The sequence below is a fragment of the Thunnus thynnus genome, chromosome 9 (genome assembly GCF_963924715.1).
Source record: "Thunnus thynnus chromosome 9, fThuThy2.1, whole genome shotgun sequence".
Taxonomy (NCBI): domain Eukaryota; kingdom Metazoa; phylum Chordata; class Actinopteri; order Scombriformes; family Scombridae; genus Thunnus; species Thunnus thynnus.
Genome location: NC_089525.1, coordinates 347,321 through 359,973, shown reverse-complemented (window position 1 = coordinate 359,973; position 12,653 = coordinate 347,321). Strand labels below are relative to the sequence as shown.

At 39.0% G+C, this 12,653-nt stretch overlaps 1 protein-coding gene and 1 long non-coding RNA gene across 4 annotated transcripts in view; both read right to left on the bottom strand.

Annotated features, from left to right (window-relative positions):
- LOC137188871 (storkhead-box protein 2-like) overlaps positions 1–12,653 on the bottom strand; it is a 147,991-nt gene that overhangs the window by 107,506 nt on the left and 27,832 nt on the right. The gene's annotated exons all lie outside the window — the stretch shown is intronic.
- LOC137188873 (uncharacterized) lies at positions 2,243–11,631 on the bottom strand. The gene is made up of 3 exons (XR_010929544.1): positions 5,256–11,631; positions 5,040–5,161; positions 2,243–4,563 (listed from the first exon to the last, which is right to left on the bottom strand). It is a non-coding gene; the product is annotated as an uncharacterized lncRNA (long non-coding RNA).

Genomic DNA, 12,653 nt, shown 5'->3' with positions numbered 1-12,653 from the left:
CTAAAAACTACAGCAACCAGCTGTTCTGGGAAATGACATCTACAGTTGGAACCAATGGGCTTGGAGCTGAGAGCCACAGAGAGCAGGGAAGTCAGAATGTATTAAGAGATAGATTAATGCATTGTCAGGTATGGACTTTTCATGGGATTTGCTGACAATAACATACAGCCTAGAATAAACTATAGAATACTGCCAGCCTTATCCTTTAATGCCAAATAACATCCACATTCACTAGGCTATCATCATCTGTTGAAGGAAGTGATTGCCATCCATGCTTTCACTGTTAGTGAAACTAGGTTCACTTCAAATATGCCACAGTATTAATGGCAGCATCACTATAGCACATAGCAAAAAAATCTTGTACACTTGTACAGAACCCCTAAGGGGACATGGGGGAGAAAAAAACAGATGAGTGAAAAAAAAGATAAATACTTTTGCATTCCCATTAGAAACTTTTGCATTCTCCTGAGAAATATTTTGAGTGAAAAAAAGTACTTCCAGTCAAAACCCAAGAAAGAAGAGAGCGAATGGTGTTAACACCCACCTGGAACCACTATCAAAGTATCATCATTCGTAACATTACAGAAGTAATTTATGGTAAGTTTTTCAATATATTAACATTAGTTCACTAACATAACATTACAGCTTCGGTAACTTTACTCTTACCACTAACATTACCCTTTTCAAAGTCTGTGTTTGTTTTATTAGCAACTTTTGTGAGCTTATGTTAGTATGCTAACATTTGTGTATGTATCTTTAGCTTTAACATTATTTATACTAAAACATTAGCTAAGTGATTGTTAACTATACTAATATTATATTCTTCCTGATCCCAAGGTCTACAGAAAAACTTCCTGGTACAGTGACTGACTGGGGACCACTAAGTTAATAGAAACCCTTGATCTGGGCCTAAAATGACATATAACGTTAATGTTACAACATATATTTATAGCATGGCAAGGTTGGTACCAATGGATGCCTTAAATCGTCTAGTTTCATATGATATTGAAATTATGCTAGTATTTATCATGTAATTTTAAGCTCGGCTAGCTGTTTTGTCACTACTCTAATAGTCAAATACAAGAAATAGATGTGAACACTGCCTCATAAGCAACTTTATAAAGCATTTTGCAAGAGTAGAGTCTATTAAATACCACATGTAAAATAAAGTTATAAAAACTTTTAACTTTTTTATTTTGTATTTATTTTTTAGACAAGCTTTTAAGATCAACTGCAGTAGACCTATATCTGGACACCCTGCAAAACCAGAGGCTGACATGGTTCACTGACATCTCCAAGAATGCACTGCAACCTACCTTCAAAGACAGGATGACCAACTCATGGACAGTCAAATGTTTAATTAAACAAATGGAGAGAATCAGCCTTGTTTCTGCTATCATGTAGACTGTCTGGGCAGGGTTCAACATACACAAAAAGTTACTCTTTGGCCACCAGATATCCCATGTAGGTGGCCCCCTGTGGCCACAAAGTTTTATCCCCATACTGCGAGCCTTCGCCAACACAACTGGGAATCCACATAGGAAGTGAGATGTGAGCGAGCGCAGTAACCGTCCAGTCCACACTGACTCCAACCTGCATTTAAGGTCTCTGTCCACAGAACCGGCCATCTGCCAGCAGCTGCTGCTGACCAGCAGCCAGCTAACCTGCCTTCACCAGAGTGACTGACAGCAGAAATTTACTGAACCAAAATAGTTTCCATGTCAACTGCATGGGAAGAAATCAACAATGTTTGTATTTATTGATTCATTGACTTTATTTCCCTGCCCATTGTAGTGAGGAAATCTGCATGTAGTGAAACAGGCAAGCTCACAGGCAGACAGGGAGCCTTGATCAACCAATGCCCTAGTAAGATAATACTAGTTCAAAATGCATATACAGCAGGATATTTGTGATTTAAACAGCTGTGCAGATTATACTTCACATTTGACAACCTTCTAAACAGCTGCCATCTCACTTTAATACAAGGGGAGACACATAATGTGTGCCCTCCATAGGGCTTTAGGCAGATAGAAAGAAAGATGTGACACCCCGCTCCCCTTACTGGTGGCGCTGTGGCACTGCATTAGACCACTGCATCAGAGATTTCATCAAACAAAAGCTGCAAGTCTCAGTCTAAAAAGCAAAATATTATCAGCAGAAGCTGTTTGTTTGTTGTTTGTTTGTATGTTTAAAAACACAAGAAGTAATGACGTGTAAAATGAAGATCTATTTAAGATTTTGCACTATTTCTAGGTCAGCAAATTTATGGCATTGACCAACTTAACTCATTTGTATAAAAGGTCAGATTTCCTTGAGTTGCGTCCCTTCCATTGAAGCATGCGTTCAGATGACACTTATCAGAGGCTCATTCAAGTGACTCAACTTTCAGCCAGTGTTCACCTTTTATAACTATGGCTTAAAAATATGAATAAAAATAAATATAATTTCTTTTAAACTTTTTCTTTGTCAACTTTTATTTATATGGCATATTCAATTATTTTCATTTATTGAAGTGTCACAGAGGAAGGCTTTGTTAAGTTGAGTTAAATTGTCTTTTCTGTGTTGTTTTTACATGTTTACATTTGGGCAAACAAAAAAGTAAACATAGCACAAAAAGTAAGGAAATTCGTGTTTGGTAGATTATTTCTTTTCTCTATCATATACCGTTGGAAAGCCTGTTTATTTCCCTGTTAAATGGTGCCACATTTGCAAGGAACATGCATTTGTAGGATGAGCAGCAGATCTGAGTATGTGGGTTGCACCCATGAAAAATATGCCAAATCTTCTCTGCCAGTGGCAAACAGCTTATTCTGCCATTGACTCCTTTTTTAGATGATATTCACTATTCTGAGTGATATTAACATTATAGGATGAACAGTGAAGGTTTGAATTCGAGCACTGACCCTGTCACCAAGCTACTATCACAGTATGTATGCAAACAATCACAGGAAACTTCTCTTTAAATGCACAAAAGAGTTTATTAACATTAGCAATTAGCATATGGCACATGTAGATGTATGTGTGTGTGTGTGTGTGTGTGTGTGTGTGTGTGTGTGTGTGTGTGTAGGTGAGAGGAAGAGGAGAAGCAAGATGGCAGAGATAAACCACATAGGGTTACGTAACAAAAGTGTTCCTGTCAACAGGTTGACCGTGAGATTTGAACAGAGGCTGTGATTAAATGGCAGCTGCTAGTCAACAAGTGCCTCTGATCACCAAAATGGTGTCAGACAAAGCTGAGCATCTCTTTTGCTTAGCAACACATGTCCAACTGCAGAGTAGCGTGTGTGTACATGCAGGTGAGGTTAGTAGGGAAAAGAGGGTGAAAGCACCAAAGAATAAAAGATCTCAGCGATTGTGAGGAGAAAGTGGTGCTTGCTTTTATCTCCACAGAGACGTAGTGTGCGAACGTCCTTATTTGCTGGCCGCGGTCTGACAACAAATAAAATGCAACCCATCGTCTCACACATGGTGGCAAGCTAACAGAAAGCAGTCTAATCAGTTGGACAAACACAAACCCGTTTAGCATGATAAACACTATAAAAACAAGCAGCAAACAACAATAATACTTTCACAGTATTCTCAGCAGGAACAACCAGAGTCACAGTCCGTTAACTTCACAACAAAGCTGAAAATAACATACACTTTAGTAACCTATGTCTGCCCAGACATAAGCCTCTTGTGTCACTTAAGGGAGTGAGTAGAGTGTGTTTCAGTCCATCTTTCTGGTTGGGCTTGGTTCCTCGGGCTCCTCACGCTCTTCTAGGGGGTTTCACGGCAGCTGGTCCTAGGCGGAGCAAACAGCAAGTCGACTCACTTAAAGACAAGCAGGGCACAGGAGTTATCCTTTGTCTTTCTTTGGCAGTAAAGGTGAGAGTGCTGTGTTGCACAGCAGTCTACTTCTTAGGATCCAGTAATATGCTCAGTTGAACACATTAAATCTCTAGTCATCCAACAAGATTGTGTGGCCGAGTTAGAGTTTAATGTATGTATATGGATACTTTCTCGTAGCCATGGAGACAGCTGGAAGCAGAAACTGCAGCTGAAAGCACAGTTTGGCGAGCATCTCAAGTGTTTATACTCTTGGTGATGTCATGGAAGGGAGGAAGAATCTGTGTGTATTTCCACGGGGTCTCGTCCAACGGGAGCCGAGAGTTTGACTCTACCAGATATCACACCTATGTGTGGGTTGAGCAAAGCATGATGGGAGCTGAAGTCCGTTTGGACTCCTTTTGTTTGACTTGGTGCCTTTCTTTGTTATCAGGCTTTATGACTGCATGTAGGCCTGCCTTTGTATCATGTACATGTACATGTACATGTACATGTATGAGGCCCAACAGCAGCTATGTTTGATGGTGCAAACAGTGAAACACTGTTTAATATGTTATTGTTATATGTTTCCAAATCATCTTTATAAGAGACATTGTTTATGCCAAAATACTTGATGTCTGAAAGTCAATTTTCTCTTGCTGTGGCTTAGTTGGTATTTCCGTATTGTGGGACACTGCGGAGTTCAAAGTTATGTCAGGACACATATCCTTTGTTATGTTGGAAATGCCTCTCTACCTGCAAAGAAAACAGAAGTCACTTTTTAATCTCATACGCTGAAGTGCTTAGCAGAGCCCTGTCCACATAAGTTTAGTTACCCTCTGGGTCACAATATTCTGGTATTCTGGTAATTTTAGCTATTGTAGAGTTAGGGTTAGGAATTCAATTCTTGGAGTTCAGAGCCAAGTCTAAAGGTGAAACTGGAAACTACAATAGTATGTGAAGTAGCCATCTTACAGGGTACATAGCCAGTTAACAGTGATCTCTCTTGTGCTGACAGAGAGATAGCATAAAATTGTATGACGTAACAGGGTCTTAAGCTCTTAAATAACTTTTCACCATTTTTGTATTATTAGCTAATACTAACTTGTAGACAGAAATTCTGAGGATTCCTTGTCACCAGAAGGTTTGGAACAGTGATCCATCAATCTAACTGACAACATATTGTGACTGTAGCTTTTCTGATGTCTTTTGTTTTAGAACAACATGATTACCTGCTATTAAGGATACTAGTGTCTCTCACTGCCCTAGATCAGGGAATCTGCTCAGCTGAATATCTTCTACCAGTTGATGAGATGACAGCAGACAAACACTCGTCGGCTTCTTGTAGATCACTCTGAATACAACACAGAAAAAGCTTTAGTGATCATTGCACTGAAGGTTTCAGGTGCATGATACGCACAGCTAAAGGGAAATCTAAACTATCTCACCGCAGTAGGTATAAAGAGGTGAAGGTTTTATTATCAGCCTAAAAAGCAAAATTCATGTAACCATCTTCTTCCCAGTGTCATACAGCTGATCTGTTCATTGCCTGTAAAGTTGCAGTCAGTGAAGGTTAGTCTGATGCAGGTTGCTAAAATATATTTAAACATGCAGGTTGTAGTTTATCTTGGCATACATGTCACTAACATACTAACATGTTTCCTGCAGGGTCTAATGTTACAGTAATTGACATACACGTTTATTTTATCTATTCTGTCCCACCCCCTCCTCCCCTTCTTTCTTTCTCTCTCTCAACCCAACCGGTCAAGGCAGATGGCCCACCAAGAGCCGAGTTCTGCGTAAGGTTTCTACCCGTTAAAGGTGAGTTTTTCCTTACCGCTGTCGCCAAGTGCTTGCTCATGGGGGAAATGTTGGGTCTCTGTAAATTAAAGAGTACAGTTTACACCTGCTCTATGTGAAAAGTTCCCTCAGATGACTTTTTGTTGTGATTTGGCACTATATAAATAAAAATTGATTGATTGATTGATTGATTGAGTTACAGACAGGCTAGACGCTAATGCTAGCTAACTCCTAACAGTAAAATACAGATGAGAATCAAGCACATCCACTGTAATAATATAAGAAACAGACATAATTTGATAGCCTCCTGGCACCACGTTATGGCCTTCTGAGGCACTGATGAGATGCCGATCTGTTCTTTTAGACTCGTCTACTGGGCAAATTCAAGCTACAGCCACTCACACAGCTGCATGTAAGGAAGGCAGGGGCAAAGCTAATAAACACCAACAGAAATTTCTCATCCAGTGGAAACATGATGAAATTAAATGAGCACCAATGGAAATGATATTCGATTTAAATGTCATCTGAGAAGTTATTGGGTGATACTTCCTTTATTAAATCACACCCATGTTTGCAATGCTAGCTATTAACAGACTGTTAATACCTTGTCCCTTTTCATGTCATGTTCAGGTTATTTCCTTTTCCAAAACTTCTTTCAACCATAGTAACTGTTGAAGATCCTCCATGGAATTCTAGAATAAACATTATAATGTTAACATTATATTAGGCCCAGATCAAGGATTTCCAGGGTTTCCCCTATATTCACTCTGCATGGCTGCTGCAAAATTATGAGCACTGCTGCTAAAATTTCACACGATCATTAACATCAATGAGAAGTAAGTTGTCAATATGGCAGTAAATGTACAGTACAGGCCACAGTGTATCAGTTAATAAATGCTGCAGCTTCTCAAGACCAAGAAAAGACCGTCTATTGAAGGGGGTTAGCCCCAACATTAGCAAAAATGCGTTTGCCTAACCTGACCAGGCTCACTTAAGGTGGACTGACCTTTAAGGTGGACCAGCAATTCTCATTTTAGTGTCAGTCTCACTACACTAATACTAATATACTAACTATTAGTATAGTTAACAATCACTTAGCTAGCGTTTTAGTATAAGTAACATTAAAGCCAATGATACAGACACAAATTTTTGCATACAAACGTAAGCTAGTTAGCATTGCTCAGCAAGTATTGTAGGACTTACCATAAATTACTTCTGTAATGTTACGATTGATGATACTTTGATAGACGCTCCAGGTAAATGTTAACACCAGTTCACTCTCTTCTTCCCTTGTGTTTTGACCAGATTTTTTCAACTCAAAATATTTCTCGGGAGAACACAAAAGCTTCTCAGAGGAACGCAAAAGTTTCTCGGGGAACGCAAATGTATTTATATTTTTTTTCTCTCCCATATCCCCTTAAAAACAACAAATAGTCAAGAAGCATTTAAGTCAAGGTTAAACATCTTTACATCAAACAGGGGGTTTCAAGTTCCTGCCATGCAACACAGAGACCACAGATCAATCATGAATTGTTGTAGGTAGTTCCCAAATTCACAATACATAAATCAGAGATTTGTATAATTTGAATGCCTGCCTATGTGGTCATGAGAGCTGCACCCTAAAAGCTGCTGGGTCAAGGTATAAGCCCTAGAGTAGAGAGAGTAATGCAGGGTGACTACATGACAGGCTGTAAACTTTTACAGATTCTTGTTTTTAGATGATCTAAATACAAAACTGTGATGGAAACAGAGAGGGATGATGAAACAGAGGACAGCAAGATGCAGAGCGACTGTGTTTCCTTTGATAGCCTTTATTGTTGAGCCCTAGCATGTGCACAGGATATGTCATGCTCATCTGGGTAACACAGTTCCAGACATTCTCATCAGACAAACCAGTGGATGGACAAATGCTATGACCACATAATCTCAATTCTGTAGCACAAGTAAAATATCAGATATACATATTATCTCCTGAATGTAAGTTTGTGTCTGTGTGGTGCAACTCAATTCTTTCACCATAATACATGTGTGTGTGTGTGTGTGTGTGTGTGTGTGTGTGTGTGTGTGTAAATGCCTGTGGTGGTGGAGAAAATGAGACCTTTATTCATGGCACTCCTGCCTTTCTTCTCTTTAATCAGAGCAGAAAACCCCAACACACACACAAACATACACACATACATACATACACTTACTGTCCTCTAACAACTCCTCTACTTCTAACATTTACAAAGTATATACGGGTGGTTGTCGTGATGCTCCATTGCTTGTTGATCTGCTTTTATTAACAACCTGATTTTCAAAAACAAATCCATCTGTAATTCATGAGCTTTATAATTCAAGTATTCTAATATTTTAACATGACCATTGTGCATTGGTGTGACTGTGCGGGGTAACATTGCTGATCTTCAAACTACTGTAATTAAATAAAAAATAAGACCAAATACATAAATTACTTTTATACATACAATAACAATGTTTACTTTATGATACTATAGGTTGTAAGTCTTCATGTCTCCACGCCAAATGATTATGATGCATTACATTTTGTCTGCAAAACTGATGTCCACCTGGTGTGACACCGTTCTGTGAGTACAGAACAGGTATTAATTTGGGCACCCCATTAGTGAGAAGGGTCCTTCTTCATCCAGGAAGTACAGAAAGCATCACTGGAGCACATGGACTGAACATAAGGTGAGTTTTGGCTCAGATATTTATCAGAATATTGTTATTTTCATGCACTGTTAGAAATGGGACCAATTAATTAGTCCTTTGGTGTGATGTAATTAAAGCGTTGTGTTGAAAATTTCATACATTTATATTCTTTGACTTCTTAAAATAATGGAAACCTTACACTGTAATGTTGGACTGAAGAGTCTCTGGAATACAGCTAGGCCGAAAAACTGACCATGTGACTGAAAATGTCCACTTGTGTGACAGTACTGTCCCATAGTGTGACATGAAATCAGTGTCACACTGGTGGAAATGGCCATCACACCAGTGGACGTAGGCTATAAATAAGGCCTAGATAAATATATTTTTGAATTAAATAGACTATTTCTATAATAGCAAATTGTCCACTGGAGTGTTTTTTGTACAAGTTTGGTACGACAAGTTTTTTTTTCAAGTTTTGCATTTTCCTCCCATTCTCTCAGCATTGGAGTACACCACAAATAAAACATTCCTACTATGTTTCATTTAGTTTGAGATCCAGGCAGAAGGTCTGAGAGCCAGGCAGATAATGACAAGTAAGGACAGGACCAGAAAGTACAGGGAGAGGTTGAATGCAGATCCTAGGAGGAGAGAGGAAGTCTTGAGAAAGAGACGCATAAAGTTAATTTAACATGTAACTAAGAATGATATAAGCATTACAACATAATTTCATTACATGATCAGAAATGCTTGCTTATTTCATAGTAATTAAGGATTTGTACATTTTTCTGCAGATATCAGGAGAAAAAAGCACTTGGACAAATTGTTACCTTCAGTGTGAAGTCTGTGTCATCAGCAACAAGAAAGAAGCTACGAGAAAAATGGAAAAAGTCAAAAAGGAGATGTCGGGCAAGGCCAGTAAGGCTATACTTGAACTAACTCCAGTCACCTCAGGCTCATGACCAACCTTCTGATCATGAAGAGGTCAATGAGGGCCCAGTATCTGTTTTATGCAGCACACCAACACATTCATCCAAAGATATACAACCACTCAAACCCAAGGGAGTGAAAAAAAAGAACAAAAAAAAAAAAAAATCAGCTGTCAAAAAACAGCTGAAGAAGCTAATGATCCAAAACAAGAAGTTAATTAAACAACTTAAAACAGAAAAATGAAAAGCTGAGAAGTTTAGAAGACAGAATCAACACCTCATCCAAAGACGGAACATCTGTGAGAAAAATCCATCACTAACAAAACAGTCCAAAAGAAACTACACTGCTCAACAAAGAAAAAAACAAGTGGAGTCCTTGTTGAAATGAGATTAGACCAGCAGGCTTATGCCTGGAAAAAAGACACTATTGGTAGGAAAGAAAAAATGCAGAGGAGAGTACTAGTAAAATCTTTAGTTGACTTGCACAAAGAGTACAACCAGACATATGAAGCACAACATGCAATGTCTTACAGACAGTTTGTATGCTATATGTAAGCCATTCTTTGTCACAGAGGCCAAATCAAATGATCGCAATACATGCGTCTACTACAAACATGAGAACATGCAGCTCCTTATTGACGGCTTGTCACAGAGGGGTATACTACCTTCAAAAAGCTTATCATCTCTCCTCTCTAGCATAAGATGTAGTACTGAAGACATAAAATGCATGAACTGAACATGCACTGAGTGCTCCTTTGGTGAAATCTAGTTTGTAGCATATAATCCAGATGATTGAGCCAGATGGGAACACTGGACAAAGGAAGACGTGGTAGTTGGGGACAGAACATACAAAAACTGGTTGAAGAAAAGAGAAACTTGTAAAGTGGGACAACTTGTTGAGGAATTCCTTAGAGAGCTGGAGGCCATTGCCATCCACCATTTCAACTGGCTTCGCCAGACCCAGAAATTCAGGCATCTGAAAGAGAACCTGAAAGAGAATGAAATAGTTCTGCTTGTTGACTTATCTGAAAATTATGCCTGTAAATTGAACACAGAGATTTAGTCATTTCATTTTGGAGGAATCCGGCAGCAGGCATCCAGCCATACAGTAGTGGCTTACACATCAACAGGGTCACGGTGTGGTCACAATCTCTGACTCTCTCAGCCACAATAAACGTGTTGTGTGGGCCCATATCAAACCTGTTGTATATGAAATGATGCAAATCTCTGCCCACAAGATTGACACTCTTCATGTGTTGAGTGATGGTCCGGTCATGCAATATCAAAATAAGGCAAACTGTTACCTCCTAAGCAGTGTACCCTATACTTGGGGGCTCAAGCACATCACTTGGAATTACTCAGAGAGAGCCCATAGTAAGGGTGCACCTAATGGAGTTGGAGGAGCAGTGAAATGGATGGCAAACTACCATGTCCATGGGGGCAAAGACCTACAAAGTCCAAAGGACTTGTATGAATTCCTGATCAATAGTAATGCCTTCAATGAAATGCTGCCACCATCCGTTCCAAAAGTCCCTGGGATTCTTCGTACTCGCCACATACTCTCTCACCCTCCAGCAGAGATTTACGACAGGGATCTTAGCTGCTTCTGCTGCTACCCAGAGATGTGAGTGCTTCACACCAACTAAAATGAGGCTCAACAATGCAAATTCTGATCAGCTGCATCCCAAGAGAATCCAGGAGACCTACCCTGATAGTCCCAGTACTGATGAAGACAACAGTGAAGAGCATCCCAAGAGAATCCAGGATACCTACCCTAATAGTCCCAGTACTGATGAAGACAACGACAGTGAAGAGTACGCTGTGGGAAAATTTGTCATAGTCAACTATGACAACAGGCAATTTCTTGGTCAGATCACCAAACTACATACTGATAACATTGAAGTCAACTGAATGGTTCAACATGGACAGAGAAATGTATTCAAGTGGCCTGATAAGCCAGACTGTACTTTCTACCACAGAGACCAAATCGTCAGCGTTATCTCTGAGCCAGAGCCCCACCAGTGTGCTGCACAGCTCACTAAATATGACCATCTACTATTCAGTGAGGTCTGAAAGGATGTAGAAACATGATGCAAGTCCCAAGCACCACAGGCTATAAGCTGGATGTGGACATTGTTGTATTACTTGAGTTGTAGGCCTACTACAGATGTTTTACTGAATTTTACTGAAAAATTAAATTGTTTGAGTTCATGTCTCTACTGAATGTATTTTATAAATTAGTTTTCTCAATGAATTTCATCAATTTTATTGATGAATTTAACTTGTTCAGGTTTCAATCTATCCATTGTTCTTCACAATGCAATTCCCAATAAATGTTCAGAATAAATTATATTTTTATGATGTTAAGGTTATGTTTTTTATTAAATAAAAGTGTTGGTTCTGATAATCAGAATCTGTTAACTGTGACCTCAGAGAGTACAGAGTAAATAATTGGTGACAGAATGTCCTATGGCGTGACAAAAAGAGAAGTAAGTAAAAAGGGCATTTTGATGCACAAATACCTGAGAAAAGTGTTGAATAGTAGAAGCTTAATATCATCATTATGGATTTTGGATTTGAGTTCACGTCAACTACCCATACGTGAAACCATGAATGCTTCCTGGGTATGAAATGGCTATATGTGGAGGTACATCCTAATTCCCTTGCTAATCAATCCACAAAACACCCAGGAATCAATCAGTTCCACCATCAGTCAGGCCTTTGCAATTCACTAAATTCTTCTGAGGAGGCTTGAGTGATGCAACACAACACTATCCTGTGCCTTTTAAGTTTTTTTAACAGATGACCACAAGAAAAAATCAACTCTACTCAGTTTCCCTAATTAGTGTCAGTGTACACCCTAGGATCATATTATCTAAGTAACGATCTGAAATACCAGTATATTTTTATGTAACTGTAACTCTTGCCAAAAATGTCCAAGAAAAAATTCCTCTTCCCTCTGTACATAAATGTTGGCACAACCTACATCAAATACAGTTTAACTTCTACTCATCCCAGTTCAGCCACCATAGAACAGGTAATAGAATATGCAATCTGCTAAAATGTACATGTCATAAACTTCACGTTCTTTGAAACAGCATCAGTGAACACAAAAGCTCTACACAAAACACACACAACATTTAATCATTGTTCCAATGTTTCAAGGCATGGAGCTCCTCCAGAAGCCTCATCTCTCCTCATCTGCTCAAAGTCACATTTAAGGGATTAGAACATCTTCAACTATGGTGGACCTCGATCAATTTCTGCGTCACAGAATGGAGGAAGGATAGAAAACATGGATGGGCAGAAGCAGAATAAGCTGAATGGAAAGCACCCAGTATATCCTCATTTATGTCCTGTTGGTCTTAGAGGAAGGTCTCTTCCCTCAATAAATGTTTATTGCACAAATCAGAGTTGATTAACATTATTTAGAATAATCTTGCTATCAGTGATGGTTCATAACTGTTT